The following is a 12,721-nucleotide window of genomic DNA, read 5'->3' on the forward strand; positions in this document are numbered from 1 at the left end:
CCACTGCTCACATCCCGCCATTGTGAAAACTGACCATTGTTTCCTACTGTTTGCTTCCTATTTTTCAGCCAGCTCTCAATCCATAAGAGGACTTATCCCATGACTATTTTCATTTATTTCCTTTGTTTCAAAAGTCCCGCTTCGACAATATCATGAAGTTTGCTTAGCTGTGTTTGGTTGGGGACTTTGGTTGGCCAGAGCTTCCTCTGTCCCTGCAGCTGCAGTTGGCACACTCCCCTCGGCGCTTTCTTCCTCTGTCAGGAGGGAGAGAAAGAGGAGGTTATGATCTGAGTAGTCAAAAGGAAAGAACATCTCCAGTAGGCCCCAGGAGGTTTGAAAACACCCACACACAATTAGTCGAATGCTTGCCCCGATCATGTTTTAGAAACAGAGGCAGGACAATGCTGGATCGGTCCTCTTGATTGGGGGTGTCCTAGAGGCGCCTGTTAAGCAAGTTTCCAGAGGCAGGATGATGGACTATATGGACTCCTGGCCTGATCCAGCATGTCTTTTATTAGGTTACTTATATTAGACCCTATATCTCTGAGTACTCGCCCACCCATTCAATAATGGCTTGGTCTCAACCAAGGCTTCCTCACCAAAAAGAGCTATGAGGGGAGTAAACATGTCAAGGGGGGAGAGGTCAAGACATGGCCACCAACAATTAGACAGAGCATGCGCACCATGCACCTGTACACGCGGACTCGGGGCCCGACCGCGTGGGTGGGGCGGGGCGTCTCGCTGGATCCCAGTGCTGGATCATCATGTTGTAAAAGTAACGCCCCTTGTCCGAGTGGGTTGGGCACCTGGAGGCGTTCAAAGTTGGCCTCGAAGTCCGCACAGAGCTGCCTGTACTTGTTAAGGCACTCCTGCGCCGACCTCCTGCCGTACCCAAACCCCTCCATGGTGACAGGTCTGCAGGGCAAACTCCCGTGGGTACTCCCGTATTTTGAATGCCAGATCTCGCATTTCTACAAAGCGAAGGAGGTGGCGCAGCTCTTCCTTAGTCCACCTCCGCCAATCCATTCCCCCCCACCTTTTGCCGATGAGCGCTTGTGCAGGGGGTTCTCGATGCAGGAGGGCGGAGCACTGTACTTGCAAGCACGCGCGGTGTAGTCTCATGTGATGGCGTCATTGCGAGGGACAGTTGGGTTGGGGGAGAGAGCCATTGGAGGCCACATAACTTCAGTCCCTCCGCCACAATTGTCATGGACAAGCATGGTTAAAATGCAGAACTCCAAGCCCACGATGAGTTGATGGTAGTAGCCAACTTTGCAGCCTGGAAGAGGAGAGTAATAGTATTCAATGGGAAGAGGGATATCCATGGCCACAAGCAGAAAGAGAGCTGGCGCATACTACGTACCTGACCAATCGGACTCGGGGACCTCGGCTTAGCAGTCCGAGGGAGGCGGAGAGTCCATGTACATATGGTACAAGGCATTGTGGGATTGCATGAAGCATTTATACACACGCAAAAATCAAGAAAATTGAATTTTTAACTCCAATTCTGCACTGCAAGGCTGCACTATTGGAATCACCTCTAATGGAGGGAGCGGACGTTGTGGGTGGCAGCAACATACAACCACCTGTAAACGTGCACCCACCAACTGCAATACTAACGGAATGACTATGCCAAAGTAGGCAATTGGGGGGGGGGTGTGAGACAATTTCGAGCCAGTGCCCGGGCACGTCCGGGAGAGAGTTGTCAAATCACCAGCGAGGGAGGGACATCTAGAGGCCAGATGGAGCGAAGCAGCATCATGGGCAAAGTGGGCGGGGTTGGGCAGAGTTTGGGCCGTTAAGTCACGACCGGAATGGAAGGGGAAGGACAAGGGAGCAGAGGTAAGCGGTGCAGAATACTGCGCAGTTGTTCCCGTGAAAAATCAAAACTGCTTCGGGATGAGGGGGAAGGTACGCTGTCATGAAAAAGTAATTTAAATTGGGGGGTTTTTTGCTCCATGGCAAAAGAAGCAAAATCTACCTTGAAAAAACCCCCAAAGAGACCGTGGGAGAACAGATCATCGTAGAAGTATTTTTCACTGTGTAGGACAGCAGGACTTGACAGGCTGATCAACAGGCCTGGGAAACATTTCCTGTCTGACCTGGGGGTGATGAGGTGTCCTGTCCTGTGACACAGATGTTCTGTTGGTACCAGCACAAAGGAGATTGTTTTGTGGGCCTCTCAGGAATCCAGGATCTCAGTAGAGGATCTGGCTATGTCTCCTTCATCCTACGTTGAGGTCTCCTGCAGGGAGGATCCTAGTGCCAATTTCTTTCTCAAATGTATTCCGTGCCAAGCTGTGGTTTCTGCTGCTGGCAAATTGTGTTTATTGGAAGTTGGAGTGGGGTGAGAGATTTAACTAGCCATGTGCTCAAGCTGTGGCTCAGACTTGCAAATAATGGGTTAGGGCCCCCCCCCCATGAGTTGATAGATTATGGTATGACTAAGATGCATGTTTTTAAAGAAATCTGGTAGAAAAAAACTAATTCTGTTGAATAGATTCTCTGTTCATGGCTAGAGTGTAAGAAGAGGCAAGAGGTGTATATCCTTCAGCATGCAAGATTGATGATGATGTCCTGTGACTGGGTCTGGCTGCATGCGCTGATGACAACATATTTCCTCCATGCTCAAAGATTTTTCAAGGACTTCCCATTTGTTTCCAGGAACAATACGAAGTTCTGGTCTTGACTTAAAATGCCCTAACAACCCAGAACCAGGCTATCCAAAGGGCTGCCTTCACCCATAAAACACTGCTTGTCATCTGAGACCCTACCATCAGAGGCTCTTTTCCAGCTACCATCACTTTCAGAAGTTAAGTAGGTGATCACTGGAAATGGAGGCTTATTTTAATTACTTCTTTAAACCCTACCTTTCTCCCCAAAGGGGACTCAAAATGATTTGCATCATTCTTCTCTCCTATTTTTACAACAAATGTTTGAGGTATGTTAGCTTGAGAGTATGTGCCTGGCCCTAGGTCACCAATCCTGTTGGGTGGTCCAGAAGGGAACGAAATGCCTCTAAGAGATCCAGACAGATCAGCAGGATCGTACTTCCGTGTGTGTGTGCCTGTCTGTCTGCCTGTCCAAATGTTGCCTAAAAGACTGGACTTATTCTGAAAACTAGATTTGGAAGATAGATTGAAAAAGTATTATCCAGGAATGTCTGAAGCTGGGATGCTATTACCTAGCCTAAAAATAGGATATTGGGAACTTGCTGGTTGTTGGAAAAGCCATTAGGATCCAGGTAAGGTTTCTTTAAGGATGGTCTCACAGCTGCCTTCTTCAAAGTAGTGAGGTCCATTCCCCTTCTAAGCAAAGTATTCACCCCTTCCTGGACCAAACCAGTCAGCCACAATACAACGAGTGAGGGCTGGGCATACAGGTGAAAGGCTGTAACACATCAGCCACCCTGTCGACATCGTTGGGCTGCAGTTACTGAAAATGATCCAAGCAGTTGCAACAGAACGGTGCCAAGGGAAGATCCTGCATTTATGTTGCTTTCAATCTGGAGCTCAGGTCTGTGTTCTAAATTGAGTTGGGAGAGGGATTTATGCTACATTCTCAATATGAATAGGGCTATTTATGTGGATTGGGAAGAGTATTTTAACACCCTAATTTACTATTTGCAGTGTGCTCAGAATTGCAACAGTCTCTGAATATTTATTGTTAGTGAGAAAATGATTCAAGTGGTAAACTGGCCACCTGCCTAGACTAACAGCTAGCATGGTATAGTGGTTAAGAGTGGTGGTTTGGAGCGGTAGAATCTGATCTGGAGAACCAGGTTTGATTCCCCACTCCTCCACATGAGCAGTGTATGCTAATCTGGTGAGCTGGATTTGTTTCCCAACTCCTACACATGAAGCCAGCTGGGTGACCTTGGACTAGTCACTCTTTCTCAGCCTCATCCACCTCACAGGGTGTCTGTTGTGGAGGGGAAGGGAAGGTGATTGTAAGCCGGTTTGAGTCTCCCTTAAGTGGTAGAGAAAGTCAGCATATAAAAACCAACTCTTCTTCTTCTTCATTGAGTGTAATGACAATCAGTAATAAACCTAGTGCATTATTATTATATTGTACTTCACTGGCCAATTTCCTGTTGCCACCTGTCCTGGGCATGGTGATGTGAAGTAGGGTTGCCAATTCTGGATTGGAAAATTCCTGGGAATGTCTGGAGATCATGGGATTTGGAAGGGGGGACCAAAAAAACAACTATGTTGCAGGTGGAAATGGTTAAGCTAACTTTTCCCGTTTTTCTTTATTTTTGAAGGAATAGAAAAGGGGAGAATGATGAAAACACCCCCATCCTCCCACACATAATTTCTACATTTTCACATCCCTGGCTAGTAAGAATCTTGGGGGCCCTGTAAGGAATTTGGATGAGATGCTCTCAGACCAGGCCAAGTATGCTTGGAAAAATGGTGAAAGAGGATTGAAAATGTGGATGTGTCTAATTACTAAACTAGGCCAGTAATCACCACGTCTCCTACCCAGGAGGCATTGGATTAGCACAGCTGCTGCAGTGAATTAGAGTGAAGAACATTGTTCGCTAGCCCATCAAGTGATCTCATTCAGAGGAGATGCTGTTGCAGCCCAGTTTAAAACTCTCTGGCTGGAGTTGGGGATGCCAGATGAGGCTGGGAGAAGTGTATATATGTTTGCAGAATGCACATTTCTCAGATTTAGTATTGGTCCACATATACCCCTCTGGAGACACACAGTTTAGCTTTGCAAACTTGGAGGCCTATCGCACCCAGTCCAGGGAATGTTTCTGAACACTTTATAATACAGAACATTCCTCCCCCCCCCGCACCACATTTTCCCGTTTTGGTCATTAAACCGTTTTGGAAGTGTAACCCTGGTGACACAAATCCCCACTAGAGGATAAGGGGGGGCGGCGGTTCTAAATTCAATAGAATGACCGCACTCCTTGCGGACAGATGTGAAATTGCCTACAAGAGAATAGCAAAACATTTAATATAACAGCATCACTTAAACATGAGCGGGTGATTGTATTGCCGAGCATTCCCCCGATCACATTGGGGAATTGTCTGCTCTCTACCTAGCCTCAACGGGAATTTCATGTTTTGGGAGGGGAAAAAACTCTTTCTTAACCTCCAAACCACCACAGTGAGCATTCCTGGCAGCCTCTGGTAATTGGAGAAATAAAAGTGTACGCTTGCAAGCTCCCCCTTTTATTTAAACCATGATAACTTCTAGTGCACCCCCCCCCAATCTCTAGGCAGAAGGACTTTCCCTATTCTGCTTTTGGGTCCTGACTGATTGCAAGACCCCTCTGTTTTCCCAACCACCCAACTTCTAAGGCACCTTCCCCCCCGCCCCCATTAGTTTCACTAGTTGGTTACAATGCAATCTGATTAGAGAGTTCTGTGTGTGCACAAAGGTTTGTGTACGCGCGAGAACTAGAGGCGTTGGGGGGGAAACATGAGCCCATCGCCTTTCGTCCCGTTGCAACGACGATCCCTCGCAGGCGCACCAAAATGCCAAGGGGGGGAGGTAGAGGGGAACCCAAGCAACGTCACGATTACGTGTTGCTCCCTCCACGCCCCCCTCTCTCTTGTGCGTGCGCTATTTTTTGGAGGTACGCTCTGAAAGCAGACGTTTCAGAGATGTTAGAACGGGCAGGAGTGCGGGGGGAAAATTGGAACTCGCATCCAGGACAAACGCTTTAAAGGTGTTTTCCACACATTCCTGGACTGGGTGCGATAAGCCTGTTGGACACTTACTGAACATTGCCTTTCATTAAGGAGGAATTGTAAGCTTATAGGTGAGGAAGAAGCAAAACGTAGTGTATTGCTAGTTATGCAACCAGTCAAAAAAAAGGCTGGAAGTGGCAAGCCTTCATGATCATGGAATTTATAGCAGAGTTTCAAGCGCAGCAGTGGAAATTCCTCTGGTATTAAGATTGGTCATCATGAATACAGCATCTCCTTGTATTCAAATGATGTGATGCCACTGACAGATCTGTTAAAGAGACGATGAAGCGTACTGACTCTTGCAGAAATCTGCCAGGATAAAAATTAATATGAATAAAACTGATTTAATTGCTTTCATTCTTACAAATGCAATAGACTAAGACACAGTATGGCTTAAATGTTTTCAAAAATATTAAATATGTTTCAAATTTATGTCGATAATTATATTCTGTTCGTGAAGAATGTTACAATAGATCTAAACATATGAACCAAATTAAAAACCTCTTGGTGGAAAGAAGCTCAATAATGAATTTCTTCCTAGTTTCCTTTTCTTATTTGAAAAGCTTCCTGTAACAATTTCTTGTACCATCTTGAATTCTTGTCAAAAATGTTACCCAGTTATCATCAGTATATCTAATTCTAAACATGGCCCCATGCTGTGGATACTTCAATTCAGAGACTGGAGCTATGAACAGACAAGACAGATCTTTTTACAAACCTGAAACCTTTCAAAAAAATCTGAAATTTAAAAAATGGGATGGGGACTGATTACCCCTCCCACTAATAGAAACAGCACCTGTATCTTTAAGAAATGAATGCCCTTTCAATGGCTGTTCAGTGTTCATTGTGACCATTGCTAGGCAACCATAACAGTATTGTTAGCCTTGGTTTCTGGAGAGCAAGGCCCCTTGTATTGAGGAATGGCTTTGGCATATCTTAAATACAAACAGCAACTATGGCCATAACACTAAGCAATTGCTTAAATACTAAAGGTCCTAACCAAGCCCAACATTTTAATATATCAAAAGGTTAGGGTCTTTATTATTTAAGCAATTGCTTAGTGTTATGTCCATAGTTGCTGTTTGATTTTGATAGTTCATACATTATATAGCACGATTGCAATTTTTGCACTTTTGATATCTTAAATACATGCAACCCCTGTGCACCAATTATGGTCCTCTCATAGCCTCTTCCTGGTTTGTCCCCCTGCTTAAAGTTGCCCACTTGGCAGAACCTGGTTCTTTTCAACAGTGGCTTCTCTCTGAGAAGGTGAGGGGGTAACACCCATAAAAAATTTTAGGAGGCAGTGTAAGTCTGTTTTATTTGCTCAGGTTAGTAATGAGGGTTGAGCTGTAGGTGGGGTTTTTGGCGGGGGGTTTGCTTTCTTTTTAAAAAATCAATTGAAATAAGCTGCCTTGACCTACAAGGGAAATGCAAAGAATAAAAATATTGATTTATCAAAAGAGGGTATAATGCAGAGACCTACAAGGGAAATGCAAAGAATAAAAATATTGATTTATCAAAAGAGGGTATAATGCAGAGAAGCTCTGCTTTCTTTCAATGATGATTTCTTTTTATTTTGTTAAGCAGAGATATAATATTGATGAATTAATATGCTATTTGAAGTTATTTTATAATTTCCATTTTATATTGAGATCCATATTTTATAATCTCCATTTTATACTGAGATTCGTTGTTTATAAATTCAAATTTAATAATAATTTTTTATCCAAAAAAGGAAAAGAAACCTGCCTGGTCAGTCATTCAAAGCCAAAGCAAGGAGGGAATGTGACAAAGTGCTGATCCTGAGCTGGTCTCAGCACAGGATGTAGCTGTAACATGAGTGTGTGAAAGAAAGAGGTTGTCAGGAAAACCCAGAAGAGATGTGGGAGAGCTCTAGGAATCGCTGGAAACTCTATGGTAAATAATACCCTACTAGCCTCTGGGTTTTCCCTGGAAGGGATGTAGCAGGATGCAGGACCACCAGTGTTTGTTTGTTTTTTAATTGTCCTACTGCCGCTTGAAGCGGCTTCAGGCAAGGACAGCTGCCGAAAGCCTCCCACCACAGTGAAAGGCCTGGCAACCCTAAGGGTGGTTGGTGGCTTCACCTGGTTTTCAACTTTTGTTAAAATACAAAAACAGCTCAATCTGTACCCTTTTTTCTTACAGAGACCAGCCGTTATAGAATACTGATCTGTGATAGCATCTTCCAGTGGTTTTATGCTATTTTGAATCAGCCACAGGGGCTCAGATTTTGGTACTGGAGCAGTTAGACAGGAGGGGAGGAGATATATGGCACTTCCCCAGTCTAACCCCACCCGCCCCCAGCTCAGTGGCAGTTTGCTGTTGAGCTAATAGGAGCTTGGGGAAATTTTATATCAGGAAAGTGAGATGGAGAAAAGGTTGAGCACCCTCTACAGTGCTACTGCTTCAGTCAAATTCTGAGTCAAATAAACATTAAATACCAGAAAATACACTCATGGATCTCCTGTGTCATTGGTACATGCTGTGAAAAAGTACTAGAAAATCTGAACTTTATTTTTTCCAATTTTTGCTGAAATTAATTTTTAACTAACTTTAAAGAACTTGTACAATTATTTTAATTTAGGGTTATGCTGTTCTTTATTGACTTACCATAGACTCTCTGGTTAAGGTCTGACCCTATATGACATCTAGATTAGGGCTGCTTCAACTCTGTGAGGAAATCAATTGCCGCGCTCTCTCTGACTTCTGCTTTACGTAGAACTGATGTTAGATTTGCATGAATATTGTAAGCAGCAGAAATGCTAAGTCATCAATCCACAGTTGTAAGACTTGGCTGGGCCTAAAGTATTTATTTCATATCTTTATTTGTTGCTTTCCTTTAAGAGTGGATGAAGAATCTAGATTGGTAAGTCTGACTGCTTTGTCTCCTTTTCCCACTTCCAAAGGGCTAGCTGTATTAGTCTCTTGTGCTGGAGCCCATGAAACCTTATGCCACAATCGAATTGATGGTCTTTAAGGTATCATGAAACAGTTTATTATTTGTGCATGTTACATTTTTAAACACATGTTTTATTGAGAATTGACAATATACCACAGTAGACCCCTACTATGGTAAAGATCGTTATATAGGACCAGTTCAATGTATATTGTTGCCCTAAACTAGGTGCACCTTTGCCACCCTCACATCCTATTCTCTTCTGAATAGCATAGGTTCCTGGGAAATATTCCTGGGATATTATTTTATTTTATTTTTAATGTATTTAACAGTAAATGTAATTTTTACTAATTCATCAAAAGGTATCATAGCTCAGTGGCAGAATGCGTTTTAGTGGGTGTTACTTGATTCCCCACTCCTCCACATGAAGCCTGCTGGGTGACCTTGGGCCAGTCACAGTTCTCTGAGAACTCTCTCAGCCCACGTGGAGGCAGGCAATGGCACATCACATCTGAACTTCTCTTGCCTTGAAATCCCTACTGTGTCACCATAAGTCAGCTGTAAGTGGACGGCAGTTTCTACCACCACACAAATGTAGTCCTTCCTTATAAAAAAAAAAAAAGGAGTTTTGAGGCACCTTAAAATCTAATAAATTTATAGTAGCAGAAATAATTTCTCAATCAGAATTTACCAATAAAATGATTTGTATTAAACAGGGCTTAAACAGCCATAAGGCATTTCTCATTCATTACTGATGTTAATATAGTCTAATATATACTAACTAGGGAGACAACGTTATCTTCCATACAACTGAGTTTCTGCCGAAGTTGCTAGAGCGCCCGTGTCACTTCCGGGTAATAGGCTCGTTGTGCGTGCGTGTGTGCCCGCTGGCCCTCAGCTGGTCGGTGGGAAAGCCCGGTGGATTGCCGAGATTTTACCCGCCATCACCGGGCACTTGGCAACCCTACACTAACAGGACCACCCTTCTGAAATTTGTCTCTGGAATTAATTGCTTCATGTGCTGAGACCTCTTCCAAGCTTAGGCTTGTTTTCAAAACTAGGTCTGAGTCCTGGGAGAAAAAATACCTCTGAACATGAATAGAGTGGCTTTCACATGCCACTGAGTAACTGTGGCCCCCTGCGTCTAGGCATCCATGTTTTCTCTGAGCTCACTTTTGCGCAGGATTTTGCAGCGTAAGTTCTGAACCCGCAATGCCTTCCTTCTGGGGGGACAATTATTGTGATTTTCTCCCTGCCCCTTTTTCCAGCTTCCAGATACTTAAAAAACAAATAATGTATTTTTAAATAGTTTATTCTGGAAGTTAATTTCCGTTTTTAAATGTTGGTTTCAAAGCATTGTTAATAATGTATAGAAGTTTGACAAAAGCCCTTTCCTTACCCAAGCTCCTACTCACCTTCCTTTCCCAACCCTAGAAGCTTCCATTGCAGCTGTTTAACTGGCTTCCTCATCTAAGCGGGCTGCAAAAGTAGCTAATAGGAAATACGTTCAATTTGCATGGAACAAAGAAGTGTCTGGGAGGAAAGTCTGGAGAAAGATAAGTAAAATCCATTCAATATGTTTGATTTTATGCCAGTTTCTTTACATGCCTTAGTAACTTACATAGTTATGTAATCAGCAATTATCAAGGAAGATGTGTTGTGCCATCCAAGAGAGAAAGGCATACTATAAATAATGTAAATAAAAATTAATAAATAAAAATCCTAATCTGTGAGGGCTTCAGATTTGAGGGTATTTATACACTAGAGCAAGAAAACATTTTGTGGAGGCTTGCTCTGGACTTCAGCTTTAGAGAAAGGGGTGTTATTGTTTTCAAATCAGGGTGAGTGGAGGTTGGGGTTTCCCTGGCAGTTATTTTCTCCAGGTGAACTGATCTTTGTCACCTGGAGATCAGTTGTAATAGTGGGAGATCTCCAGCCACCATCTGGAGGTTGACAACCCTATCTCACACACAGCTGTCTAAATGCTCCCAACTGCAGAATATTAAAGCACCAGGGAATTGTGTTGTCAGTCAGCCAGCCTACCGGTTGTAGCTCAAGAGAACTCCTAGGCCTTGGGAGTGCAGAGAACCTGTGTCCTCCCTGAACTTCTGACCTACATTTGGTGAGACTTCTCAACTCCACTGAACTAGAGCTTAAACAGTGTTCTTTTATGTACTCTCTAAAAACCCTTCCCACATCCCATGTGACTGGAGACAAGGGAGGGCGTACGTCTAGGGCTGAACTGTTACCAGTGGCATGGGCAGAAGAATGTACAGAGGGTAAATGAAGGTACTCTGCTTAAACTTTATTGATTCAAGGAAGTGTCTTGTACTTGATCAGGCAAGTTCACAGGTTGCACAGTTACTTTGTTCCTTAGATTTAGGAGTTTCCTTCAGCTTAGCTGGTTGATCAACTCCGGGACTGGTTCCCTAAGTTTTAAAAGTCAATTATTGTCTAGGACTTCACCAAAAATGGGTAAAATGTGGGAGGCAGTTGAAAAATGGAGGTTGCATCACAGGACAAGTGAAAATTACATTTTAAAGACTGCTTTGGCTGGGCTGTGTTTGTATAAGGATGACTGAATAAATTGTCTCATTTGATTGCATTTATGCAGATCATTTTCAATTTATTACCTGAGAACATAGACAAGGCACTTGAAAATACATTTGCAATAAGACTTGTCCTCTTATCCCATGACTATGAAGTTTGCTTAGCAGTCTTTGGTGGGGGACTTTGTCAAAAGCCTTTTGGAAATCCAGATACACAGTGTCCACAGGCTCATTCCTGTCCACATGCTTACTGACACTTTAAAAAAACTCTAAAAGATTAGTAAGACAGGACCTACCTTTGAAGAAGCCATGTTGGGTTTTGCTTAGCAGGGCTTGCCCTTCTTTATGCTTGACAATTCTACCTTTAATAATGCTTTCCATCCACTTAGTTGGAACAGATGTTAAGCTAAGTTGGAACAGATGTTAAGGCCTATAATTTCCTGGGTCCCCCCTGGAACCTTTTTTTATAAATGGGTATTACATTGGCCATTCTCCAGTCCTCTGGTACAGAGGCTGCTCTAAGGGACATGTTACATATCATTGTTAGAAGTTCAGCAGTTTCCCATTTGAGTTCTTGATAAACTCTAGGATGAATACCGTCTGGTCCCTGTGACTTGTTAGTTTGTGGTTTGTCTAGATGTTCTAGGACTTCTGCCTTGTTACCACTATTTGCCCCAGTTCCTCATTCTCCCCTCCCCAAAACCTTTGTTCAGGAGAAGGAATCTGCCCTGTATCTTCAACAGTGAAGACAGATGAGAAGAATTCATTTAGTTTCTCAGCAATCGCTTTATTCTCCCTTAGTGTTCCTGTACTCCCAATGTCATCCAACCACTTCCCTAGCTGGTTTCCTACTCCTAATGTACTTAAAGAATTTCTTATTGTTTGTTTTGATATGTTTAGCGATATGTCCCTCAAAATCTTTTTTTGCGTCTCTAGTTGTTTGCTTGCATTTCCTTTGTGCAAGTTTGTGTTTGCTTTTGTTTGCCTTGTTTGGGCAGTCCTTCCAAAATCACACAATCACACAAGGTTGAAAGAGACCAGAAGGGCCATCCAGTCCAACTCCCTGCCATGCAGGATCTCACAATCAAAGCGCTCCCTACAGATGGCCATCCAGCCTCTGCTTAAAGACCTCTGAAGACGGGGACTCTGAAGACCTCTGAAGACGGGGACCCAGGCAGGGCATTCCACAGTCGAACCGCCCTCACCGTCAGAAAGTTCTTCCTAATGTTTAGGTGGAATCGCTGTTCTCTTAGTTTAAATCCATTACTCCGTGTCCTAATCTCTGAAGCAACCGAAAACAAGGTAGTTCCCTCATTAACATGGCATCCCTTCAAATATTTAAACATGGCTATCATGTCACCCCCTTAACCTTCTCTTCTCCAGACTAAACAAACACAGCACCTTAAGCCTCTCCTCATAGGGCATAGATTCCAGACCTTTGACCATTCTGGTTGCTCTCCTCTGGACACACTCTCCTCTGGACACTCTCCAGTTTCTGAAGGAAGCCTTTTCCCCCTCTAATAGCTTCCTTTACCTTACCT

At 43.6% G+C, this 12,721-nt stretch overlaps 1 protein-coding gene across 2 annotated transcripts in view; it reads left to right on the forward strand.

Moving 5' to 3' along the window:
• Window positions 1-12,721, forward strand: part of DEF6 (DEF6 guanine nucleotide exchange factor) — a 53,334-nt gene that overhangs the window by 11,788 nt on the left and 28,825 nt on the right. Inside the window, exon 2 of one of the 2 annotated variants that reach the window (XM_056844892.1) lies at window positions 8,580-8,601. The exons of the other annotated variant lie outside the window; for it this stretch is intronic. The gene's annotated coding sequence lies outside the window, so the exon portion shown is untranslated. The remainder of the gene's footprint in view (window positions 1-8,579; window positions 8,602-12,721) is intronic. 2 annotated transcript variants of the gene reach the window in all.

This window comes from Euleptes europaea, chromosome 2 (assembly GCF_029931775.1).
Source record: "Euleptes europaea isolate rEulEur1 chromosome 2, rEulEur1.hap1, whole genome shotgun sequence".
In the NCBI taxonomy this organism is placed as follows: domain Eukaryota; kingdom Metazoa; phylum Chordata; class Lepidosauria; order Squamata; family Sphaerodactylidae; genus Euleptes; species Euleptes europaea.